At 36.7% G+C, this 11866-nt stretch overlaps 1 long non-coding RNA gene across 1 annotated transcript; it reads left to right on the top strand.

The window, feature by feature from the left end:
* Positions 1–4224: 4224 nt before the first annotated feature.
* Positions 4225–9666, top strand: LOC130969086 (uncharacterized). Its single transcript, XR_009081790.1, has 3 exons — positions 4225–5035; positions 5163–5295; positions 8688–9666. It is a non-coding gene; the product is annotated as an uncharacterized LOC130969086 (long non-coding RNA).
* Positions 9667–11866: the final 2200 nt, after the last annotated feature.

The raw sequence follows: 11866 nt of genomic DNA, 5'->3' as shown, positions 1-11866 counted from the left end.
CTCGGAATTCCCTTTGAATCTCTTTTCCAATCTATATTCTCCACACATAACCCTTGCAAGATCTCATCAGGATTGTTTTCCATCTGCAATCTGGTCTCATAACTGGGCTCTGCATAAGTTATGGTTCTTAACTTTAGGGCCCTTGTGATGGCTGCTGGGCTGAAACTCACTTCAACTCCTCTGACATAACTTGTGTAGGGGGCACTATCTTTGTTTTCTTTTACAGCATTTGCATAGAACACCCTGATCATGACTGCACTGATGTCAACAAGAGGAGCACATAAAAGTTTCCACCTTCTTTCTTTAGTGATTTGCCTCATGATGGGGTATTCCCCGTCCCTCAACTCAAGGCCTTTCTCATAGATGACATTCTTTGTCTCCATGAACCTATGATATCTCCCTTCATGGAATTGGGATTTAAATTTTTTTGCATCATATGATGGAGGTTCGGCTACCATAGGTTCCTTTCCCGGCCTTCTTTTTGAACTTGAGGAGGCCATTGGATTTGAGGTGAGACGAAGGGAAAAGTGAGATTAGAAGAAAGATGTGTTGTGTTTGGGATGATTCTCGGTTCTGTTGTGTGAGATAAGGGAATTGTTTTAGTTTTGGGAGTAGAGGGGATTATGGCTTACATGTGAAGGTAGCCTAAATGAGTGTGTAAACCATTTAGTGCTAACGGCTGTTTATAGGCAGATTCTTCAAGCTTTCCAACAAAACCATAATAAATGAGGAAGGAGTTCGTTGGTGCTCATGAAGGGTTGAGATTGAGTTGTTCATCCAAACGGTTCATGGAATGAACGGTCTGCATGCATTGTTGAGGCTTTGACGAGGATTCTCTTCTCATTGGTTGCATGCGTTTAGGTGTTCAATGATGCATGCATGCAAATTCTGCTTCCCAAGGAGCACGCTCTTCTAGGCACATGTGATCACTCTTCTCTTAGCTTGTCCTAGCCGTGGCCCCTCCTTGTTTTTGTCTCAATCTCTTTCTCCTGAATAAACCAAAATAGCTAGCCTTAGGATATGGATGTATACGTTGGTAAGCGAGTTGCAATAAAAAAAATTGTTTTTGTTTCTTTTTCATAAATGATCAATTGTGTCCCTTAATTAGAATTGCCAAAGGTTAGTGAACACCAAACTTATATCTTACTGAGAAGATGGCTTAGCAATGCGGTAAATCCTTCACAATTGATATATATACATAAAATAATGATGCATGATCCTTCTCTGCATGATTTTGATTTCATGAATAGGAAATGATCTTTTGAACATTGTTACACATGCAGACACCAAACTTAATGTTTGGTCATATGCTTCATCAAGAGGATTATGCATAGGTTCTAAGAATAACCCCCTTTTTTGAAAAATAAACTTGGGTGTGCCTTAAGGCACACCAAACTTAGAAATCTGACCTGTGCTTCAAAACAATGTATGCATTTATATGAACGTTCAAAATCATGCTCAGGTAATCATAACTTATTGAATAAAAGAAAGGACAGGAATCTTAAATCATGGGTTGCCTCCCATGAAGCGCTCTTTTATTGTCACTAGCTTGACATTGAACTCCCTTTAAGGTGGTTGGTGCTGGTGATGTCTCAACTTGTCCCCTCTCACTGTAAACTTTCTCTGTGTGCCTTGATGCTCAATTTCAATGTGCTCAAGAGAGAGTACTTGGTTGACTATGTAATGATCTTCTGTTCCCAGCTGTTGATATACTAACTGTACTTTGTCACCTTTGGAAAATCCTTCAGTTGGAAATTTTTTGTTCTTCCACCCTTTGTAAGCCTTCTTCCTGTTTTTCTTCTTTTTCTTCTTTGTTGATATATCTCCTTTGACAGTGACTCGAGTTGTGATTCCTCTTTTTTTGTTTATCATCCCGGCCTCTTTTTGAATTCCTTCCCTTCCTTGTACCTGTTCACTCTTCTGTTCTATTGGTTTGTTGATTGCTTGCCCTGGAAGATAGTCACTTGTCTTGCTTGTTTCTTCCTTACTTTGTGATTCTGGAAACACTTTCAAGGTGATGCTCTCTTCATGCATCCTCAGAGTTAGCTCTCCCTGTTCTATGTCTACAATGGCTCTAGCAGTGGCCAAAAATGGTCGACCAAGTATTATGGAGTCATTCCCATTCTCTGATGAATCCAGGATCACAAAATCTGCCGGATAGATGAACTTGTCAACCTTAACTAAAAGGTTCTCAATCAACCCTTTAGGATATACCACTGATTGGTCCACCAATTCCAAGGACATCTATATTGGTTTCACCTCTTCTATGCCAAGCTTTTTTACTAAAGAAGATGGGATTAGATTTATACTTGCTCCTAAGTCACACATCCCCTTGTTGATGAATAGGCTTCCAATAGTGCAGGGTAGGAAAAAGCCTCCAGGATCTTCAAGCTTGGGAGGGAGCCCTTTTTTGATTAGTGCACTGCATTCTTCACTGAGCATTACAGTCTCCTTCTCATTCCAACTTCATTTCTTATTGATGAGCTCCTTTAAGAACTTGGCGTATAAAGGCATTTGCTCCAATGCCTCAGCCAAAGGTATGTTGATTTCCAGCTTCTTGAAAGTCTCAAGAAATTTGTGGAAATGCTGATCCTTTGCTTCTTTTTGGAATCTCTGTGGATAAGGCAGTGGTGGTGTAAGGCTCTTCTCCACTTGATGTTGTCTTGGAATTGGTTCTTCCATGATCTGCTTTCCCTTCTTTGAGTTCTTTGTTTGGTTGTTTTCTTCTGTGAGCTTTTCTGGGACATTCTTGCTTGTTATGTCTTTGTTGTTAGCTTCATCTTTCTCTGTTGACTCTTTGTCATTCTCCAAAAGTTCCTTAGTTGCTCCTTGGTTGCCATCCACTAATATCTTTCCACTCCTTAATTGCACGACTTTGCATTCTTCCTTTGGGTTAGGAATGGTGTCACTTGGTAGTGAGTTTGATGGTTTTTCAACAGAAATCTGTTTGGAGATTTGTCCAATCTGTCTTTCTAAGTTCTTCATGGAAGCTTCTTGGTTCTTTATTGTCAATTCCTGGTTCTTCATCATTTTCTCCATGAGCAATTCTAGATTAGTAATCCTCTGGGATTCTTGTGAGATGGCTTGGCTTTGGGGTGTTGTTGGATGATGGTAGGTGTTTTGGTTAGTTGGTTGGTTATTGGGTGGATAATGGTTTGAGTTGGGGTAAGTGTTTTCTGGTTTTCTGTATATGTTTTGGTTAGTGTTTGGCTGGTTGTTGTGGTTTGTATATTTCCAATTGTTTTGATTTGAGTTTCTTTGCCATGCTTGCTGAGTTTGATTGTGGTTGTTTCCCCATCTGAGGTTGGGATGGTTCTTCCAAGATGGATTGTAGGTATCACCAATTTTGGTTGTACATGTATTGGACTTGCTCTTACTGTTGCTCCTCTTGGGTTTCTTTATTTTGCACCCATGTGGTTGATGGTGGGCTTGTGGCACTCATTGATGCTACTTGCAGGCCATCAATTGTTTTGGCTATTTGCTCAAACTGTTGTTGAATTTGCTGCTGCATCATCTTGTTCTGAGCTAGAATTGAATCCACTCCTTCCAACTCCATTACTCCTCTTCTTTGTGATGGTTGGCGTTGCCTTTGATGAGCAAAGAAATATTGGTTGTTGGCCACCATATCAATGAGATTTGAGCTTCCTCTGTAGTTTTCATGAGTTGTAGTGTGTAACAACCCTAGTTTTTCAAAATCAAATAATTAGTTATTTGTGATTTATTTTAAGAAAATTATTTTACTAATGATAATTAAATAGAGTTTCATGATAATTGAAGTTTAAATTAATTAGAATTTTTATATAAATTTTATTAGATATTTGGTATAATTGAAGTTATAATTTTGGTAATTGAAAAATAAGAAAGAATTGTATAATTTAATTTAAATAGATTCTATTTTGAATAAATTATGTTATTAATTTGAACTCTTAGGAATTAATTTACTAGAAATTATTAGATTAATTTTTATAAATATTTTAAGTTTAAGTCAATTAATATTTATGTACAACTTTTATTATGATTAATCACTTTATAAATTGAAATTAAAGTTTCGGAGATAGAAAAGTAATAGAGATTTGTATGATTTAATCTAAAAAATTGATATTTGAATTTAAATTGTACTTTATAAAATATAATTAACTTGTTCATTTTATAATGTAAATTAGAAATAATTGATTGAGCTTAGAAATATGTTGATAAATGATGTCCCTAAATATTTTTAATAGAGCATATGTAATTTTAAAATTATTCTACCCTTCAATTTTATCAAAATATCTATTCATATATATCCATATTCTTTTATAAAATCCTAATTTCTAACCCTAAATTCCCAAATCACAAACCGTAATTCCCAAATTGAAAATCAGAAACCCTAACCTAATTTCCTCCAACCCTCAGCAGCTGCCAGCCACACTTCCTTACCTCAATGGTCACACAACACAGAGCAGAGAAAGAGATTTGCGGGAAGAAGAGAAAGAAAACGTTGCTGCCGTCGCGCTTGACTGCCGCCGCCGTCGTCCTCATCGCGCACCGCCACCGTCCAGCAGGTCGTCATGCCGAGCTCGTTCCACCACCGTCAACACTGCCATGAAGAAGAGAAGACGACGTCATAACGCGAGCCAAGGCCGAGAGGAAGGGGACGTTGCTGTGCCTTCAACGCGACCGATCCGCCGCTGCCACTGGTAGGGTTCTGTCGCCGCCGTTCATGGAGCTTCGATTAGCGTCACTGTCATCGCATACCAGAGGAGAGGGGAGCTCGTGTGTGAAGAGTAGCGCCGCTGTGCCTCCGTCGCGCCTTCATCACCATCGAATTGTCTTGCTGTTGCTAGCCTCATAGCCACTTCTGAGGCTGCGCCGCCGTGCCTCTGGTCATGGGTGGAGTCCACTCCAAGCTGTCACCATCACAGAATACGCCCAGAGGAGAGGGAGAAAGGATCTCCACCGCTGTCAAGGTCGCTAGTGAGTCGTGCACTGTCACCAGAGTCTAAAACAGCACCAGCCTTCTTGTTCTGGTTCTGATATTCCTATTCTTGAACCTGTAAGCTTTAATCCTTACTCTGCTTCCATTTTATTTCTTAGTCTTCTCTGTTATGAGTAAGGAAAACCTATGTCTCTGTGTAACGTTGCTGCTATGCCTTCCCTGTTTGCTGATGAAACTATCAAAGGTGATAGTGTCGGTGATAATAAAGAACTGTTGGAGTTGCTGCTGCTGCTGCTGTTCCGGCCGCATTGGCTGTTGTAAACTGGGAAAAAGAAAGGGATCGTTGCGTTTAAATTCGACGGTTTCGACTAATTGAGGTAGGGGATTTAACGTTTTTAATTTAGAATGCCTACCAAGTTATTGGATAAGTGCAAATAGTTAACAATGGTTTAGAATTTCTTAATTGACATGAATGACCTGAAATGCATTTGAAATTTGTTAGTTGTTGTGAATATTTTGAGCTGTGATTGGAATTAAATGTGGTTGTGAATAATGATTAGTTTAGTGTAATTTATCAAGTTGATATATGCTAGGTTAACCATTGAAAAGTTGTCGTAATGATAATTGATGAACTGAGTTAGATTTGTGTTTGGTTTGGGATTATTGTGATGATGGTTGAGGTTGTGGAATTTGGAGTAAGTTTAATGATGTTTTAGTGCTTCAATTGGATTATTGAATTCAGGTTAAGGCTGTGAATGTCTTTGGGCTTTGTTGTGAATGTTTGAAGTTGTAATTGGTATTATTTTCTCTGATATGGATGGAATTATTGAAAAGTTCTGACTCTATGTGATTATACTGAATTAGTTGAGTTGTGTGGCTGAAATTATGATTGGAAATGATTGAGATTTTTGATTGGAACTTTGGTTGAATTTGTTGATTTTGTGAGATTGAGTTATAAATTGTTTGATGAGAGATTATTGTGATTTTGGTATTTTGATGGGTCAAATTGAAACTATTGCTGTTGAGTTGGTTTATTGTAATGGGTTTAGTTAGTGATTAATTGAAGTTGGGCTTAAGGAATAATTGGAAGATTGAATCTTAAAATGTTGAACTAGTTGCTGAAAATCTGATTTTTGAAATTAAAAGTGATTTCGGAAGTGAATCAGTTATTCAACGATAATCGAAAGGGTAATAGAGTAAATGCTGGGTAAAGTATAATAAAAGTTGTTGTTGAGACTCAATTTTGAGAAGTTTGAATTAATTATAGAACTAGTTATGATTTTTCAAAGTTAAAGTGTAAAACTTGATTTTTCTGCATTATGTTTAAAAGAAGCCGGACACTTTGAAAAGCTACAACTATTTCTGTGATTATCGGAATTGTGTGAGACTAAGTCCGGATTGAGCTTGGGAATATAAGGAACTGGACTGCTGAATTTGAGGCTTTTTCACTAAGTTTATGATTTATGGTGAATTTTTGAGTCATGGATGTCAAATCTGGTTTTTCTGCTGAGTATTTAACACAGCAGCAACTTGATTTCTTTAATGGAAATTCTGCATTTTGAATTTTGAAATGGAACCAATTTTAAATGAAACTTTGGTCCTAATACTTTAATTTCATAAAAATTTAGAATTGTTAGAGTTGTGGTTTTAAAGATTTGGATTTTCAAAGAAAGATGTTTTATGCAGTAAAAGTCAGGCTTTGTTTTCGAAGTCAGTAACTTTGAGGCTTTATAATTTTTAAATCTGGAATGATATTGAGATGCAACCAATTGGAAGTGAAAACTAAGTATGTTTAGCATATGTGACTAAAATTTCAGGGCTATTCATGTTTTAATGAGTAAGTTATGGGACTTGGAAGAAGATAAGTTCATTAACTTTTAAAGCAGAATTCTGCAGAAAATTAGTCAACTTCTAGGTTATATAACTTTTTCATTAAAAATGATATTGACCTGAAACCAATTGGAAAAGAAACTTGGATGAGTGAAGTTGAACTGTATTAATTTTCAAAGTCATTGGATTTAACTTGGATTTTATATTGAATTTTGAATGTCACATGCTGCTGCTGTTTTTCTGGTTTTACACACTGCAGAGCAGTCTCGGTTTTTCCTTTATTCCTAAGGCTAGAGAAACCAGAAAATTATGATCCTTGGTTTGTTAGAAAGCTTATTTCAAGACGAACGCCTGGACATAAAGTTTGCGCAATTCCGAGTTCATTTGCTATATTAAAATCAGAAAAAAAGATAGGGTGTTGAGAATACTTGAGTGAGAGTTATGAGTTCATAAAGTTAAAGATGAACTTTAGCATTATATGGCTGATTCAATGTTAAAATTTGCTTGTTTCTGAATTGAATTGATATTGGAAATGTTGAAAAGAGTTTGGTAAATTGTTTGGTTGGGACCCGTAAGGGTGGCTAAGTCCGAGTTTTAGGGGAGGTGCTGCCGGAATTTTGTAAAATCTGAGGTTTTACTTGAGAAAGTTTTATTTGATTACCTCTAAGGAGAGGTTATGTTTTGGAAGGAGTTTAATGAATTTAAAATAAATAATTTTCTTGAGCGTATTGATAGAGAACTAAACTGAAAAGTTGTTTTAAAGTTGGCTTGACCCAAGATTGCCAAAGTAGAGATTATGAACTGAGATGAGGATTAAGACAAATGCTTGAGAAAGTTAAGAAAGGTTTAGGAATATGTGTTAAGGATTCAAAGGGAAAGAGGAAAAGAGGATTGATTTGTGGATTGTTGATGTTGAGAAAGGATAACGAAAAACGATAAAAGGCGGGAATACCCCACAAACTGTTAGTTGTTTAACTACGGGGGACACCCATGAACTGATAATTGGTTGAATTCGGGAAGTACCCACGAACTGAATGATCATTGATCTCGGGGAAACCCATAAATTGTTATTTGTTTTATAAGCGGGAAAAACCCACGGACTGATAATCATTGATTACGGGAATAACCCATGAATTGTTGTATGTTGATCTCGGGTATAACCCACGAACTGAAGATCATTGTTTGCTGTGTATTGATCTCGGGTATAACCCACGGACTGAAGATCGCTATGTTATTGTGTATTGATCTCGGGTATAACCCACGAACTGAAGATCTCTGTTTTGTTTGTGAATTGATCTCGGGGACGCCCACGAACTGAAGATCACTGTTTCCCCTTGTGCGTATATTATGGGGTCGAGCTTTGCGCCGATTGCCGGTAGTCACGAAGGAGTGGTATTCTTACCACCGACACATATGCACTAAGGACACAAAGGGAAGCCATATCTGGGACTTGTTCCTAGGTAATGTCGGGCTGCAGGGTGTAAACCGACACGTGAGCTCATGGCCTGCTTAGGACAGACATGCATCATATTAGTTGTGTATTTGCATTGGGTTGTATTGCTTGTATTACTTGTTTGTGATTGTGTTGTTTGTCTTATTGTGATTTGTTTGTGTGTTGAATTGAGTTTCTTACCTGTGCTAGTAGTTTGTGAATGGATAGAGATGATTAATATCTGTTGTTATGACTTTGAATCAATTATGTGGCTGAAAGGTATTTAATATGACAAGTTTTGCAATTGAGATCAGTTTTGGGTTTAGAAATTCAAAGAAAGTAATTATTTAACTAAAGTAAGATTAACAAGTATTTCAAAGGGTTTGACAAAGATGGATTATTAAGCAAAGTTAATTATTTGCATGTTAATCATTACTTTTACGGCATTCCCATTCCCTACTGAGAACGTGTGGTTTGTTCTCACCCCAAAATCTTCCACCCTTTCAGTGACACAGGTTCGAAGATACAGTTTGAAGCTGCGGGCGATTATAGAATTTATTTATGAGTTAAATGTATGAGTTAATTTGCTTTCATAGAATTTCCCTCGCCCTTACTGCTTAAGGTTTTTATTTTATGCAGAGGGATAGGAGTTGTACCTGAATTTTATTTAAATTCTGTTGTATAATATTACTATTATTAATAATTATGTGATTATTATTACTTGGTGATATTTGCTATATGATTTTAATTATCAAAAACAAAATTTTCTGGTATTTTTACTAAAATTGAATCGCGATATCGAACTAGAGGCTCAATAGTAAATAGTTAATAAAGGAAAGCAGGTTGGTAATGCCTTACTTTTGGTACGATCATGACGTTCTAGAAGTTGGGTCGTTACAATATGGTATCAGAGCAGTTCGTTCCTGTTAGAGCCTTGGGAATGGACTGACTATGCTTTACTGCATACTCTGAGTGTCTGTCATGCTTGTGACTTGTTCTGATAACAAGAGTTTGTGTTTTATTTGCATGACTGTCTGATAATTAACACTGTTGGTTTACCATTGCATTCCTCATGGTATTAGGTCTGGCCAACTTAATACTAATGATTTATGTGTATGGGAACACTAATGGGTTATCATAGACGAAATAGAAGAATAGGTAATGCGATTTACGGGATTTGGGAGTGTTAGAGGTTATGAAGTTAGCTTCGATTCGACGTATAATCTTTCTTCGTGCCACATGAACTCGTGCTATCCTTTTCTTCGTTGCTTTCATTGGAATTCTCATGTTTGAATTTCCTTCTTAGAATGTGATTTGCTTGTTTCCCAACCATACTTTGTCATTCTTGTATACCTTTGCTTGCCTATGAATCTGATTGCTTATGTAACTCCTTGAATATCCATCCTTGACAATGCCTATACTTCGGTTCGTATATTTTGTTTTCTTTTATTTCAATTTGGACTTATTTTATTCTAACAATTTTCGAGGACGAAAATTTTTCTAAGGTGGGTAGAATGTAACAACCCTAGTTTTTCAAAATCAAATAATTAGTTATTTGTGATTTATTTTAAGAAAATTATTTTACTAATGATAATTAAATAGAGTTTCATGATAATTGAAGTTTAAATTAATTAGAATTTTTATATAAATTTTATTAGATATTTGGTATAATTGAAGTTATAATTTTGGTAATTGAAAAATAAGAAAGAATTGTATAATTTAATTTAAATAGATTCTATTTTGAATAAATTATGTTATTAATTTGAACTCTTAGGAATTAATTTACTAGAAATTATTAGATTAATTTTTATAAATATTTTAAGTTTAAGTCAATTAATATTTATGTACAACTTTTATTATGATTAATCACTTTATAAATTGAAATTAAAGTTTCGGAGATAGAAAAGTAATAGAGATTTGTATGATTTAATCTAGAAAATTGATATTTGAATTTAAATTGTACTTTATAAAATATAATTAACTTGTTCATTTTATAATGTAAATTAGAAATAATTGATTGAGCTTAGAAATATGTTGATAAATGATGTCCCTAAATATTTTTAATAGAGCATATGTAATTTTAAAATTATTCTACCCTTCAATTTTATCAAAATATCTATTCATATATATCCATATTCTTTTATAAAATCCTAATTTCTAACCCTAAATTCCCAAATCACAAACCGTAATTCCCAAATTGAAAATCAGAAACCCTAACCTAATTTCCTCCAACCCTCAGCAGCTGCCAGCCACACTTCCTTACCTCAATGGTCACACAACACAGAGCAGAGAAAGAGATTTGCGGGAAGAAGAGAAAGAAAACGTTGCTGCCGTCGCGCTTGACTGCCGCCGCCGTCGTCCTCATCGCGCACCGCCACCGTCCAGCAGGTCGTCATGCCGAGCTCGTTCCACCACCGTCAACACTGCCATGAAGAAGAGAAGACGACGTCATAACGCGAGCCAAGGCCGAGAGGAAGGGGACGTTGCTGTGCCTTCAACGCGACCGATCCGCCGCTGCCACTGGTAGGGTTCTGTCGCCGCCGTTCATGGAGCTTCGATTAGCGTCACTGTCATCGCATACCAGAGGAGAGGGGAGCTCGTGTGTGAAGAGTAGCGCCGCTGTGCCTCCGTCGCGCCTTCATCACCATCGAATTGTCTTGCTGTTGCTAGCCTCATAGCCACTTCTGAGGCTGCGCCGCCGTGCCTCTGGTCATGGGTGGAGTCCACTCCAAGCTGTCACCATCACAGAATACACGCAGAGGAGAGGGAGAAAGGATCTCCACCGCTGTCAAGGTCGCTAGTGAGTCGTGCACTGTCACCAGAGTCTAAAACAGCACCAGCCTTCTTGTTCTGGTTCTGATATTCCTATTCTTGAACCTGTAAGCTTTAATCCTTACTCTGCTTCCATTTTATTTCTTAGTCTTCTCTGTTATGAGTAAGGAAAACCTATGTCTCTGTGTAACGTTGCTGCTATGCCTTCCCTGTTTGCTGATGAAACTATCAAAGGTGATAGTGTCGGTGATAATAAAGAACTGTTGGAGTTGCTGCTGCCGCTGCTGTTCCGGCCGCATTGGCTGTTGTAAACTGGGAAAAAGAAAGGGATCGTTGCGTTTAAATTCGACGGTTTCGACTAATTGAGGTAGGGGATTTAACGTTTTTAATTTAGAATGCCTACCAAGTTATTGGATAAGTGCAAATAGTTAACAATGGTTTAGAATTTCTTAATTGACATGAATGACCTGAAATGCATTTGAAATTTGTTAGTTGTTGTGAATATTTTGAGCTGTGATTGGAATTAAATGTGGTTGTGAATAATGATTAGTTTAGTGTAATTTATCAAGTTGATATATGCTAGGTTAACCATTGAAAAGTTGTCGTAATGATAATTGATGAACTGAGTTAGATTTGTGTTTGGTTTGGGATTATTGTGATGATGGTTGAGGTTGTGGAATTTGGAGTAAGTTTAATGATGTTTTAGTGCTTCAATTGGATTATTGAATTCAGGTTAAGGCTGTGAATGTCTTTGGGCTTTGTTGTGAATGTTTGAAGTTGTAATTGGTATTATTTTCTCTGATATGGATGGAATTATTGAAAAGTTCTGACTCTATGTGATTATACTGAATTAGTTGAGTTGTGTGGCTGAAATTATGATTGGAAATGATTGAGATTTTTGATTGGAACTTTGG

The sequence above is a fragment of the Arachis stenosperma genome, chromosome 1, assembly GCF_014773155.1.
Source record: "Arachis stenosperma cultivar V10309 chromosome 1, arast.V10309.gnm1.PFL2, whole genome shotgun sequence".
NCBI classification, from domain to species: Eukaryota; Viridiplantae; Streptophyta; class Magnoliopsida; order Fabales; family Fabaceae; genus Arachis; species Arachis stenosperma.
This window is presented reverse-complemented; position numbering and strand designations above follow the sequence as displayed.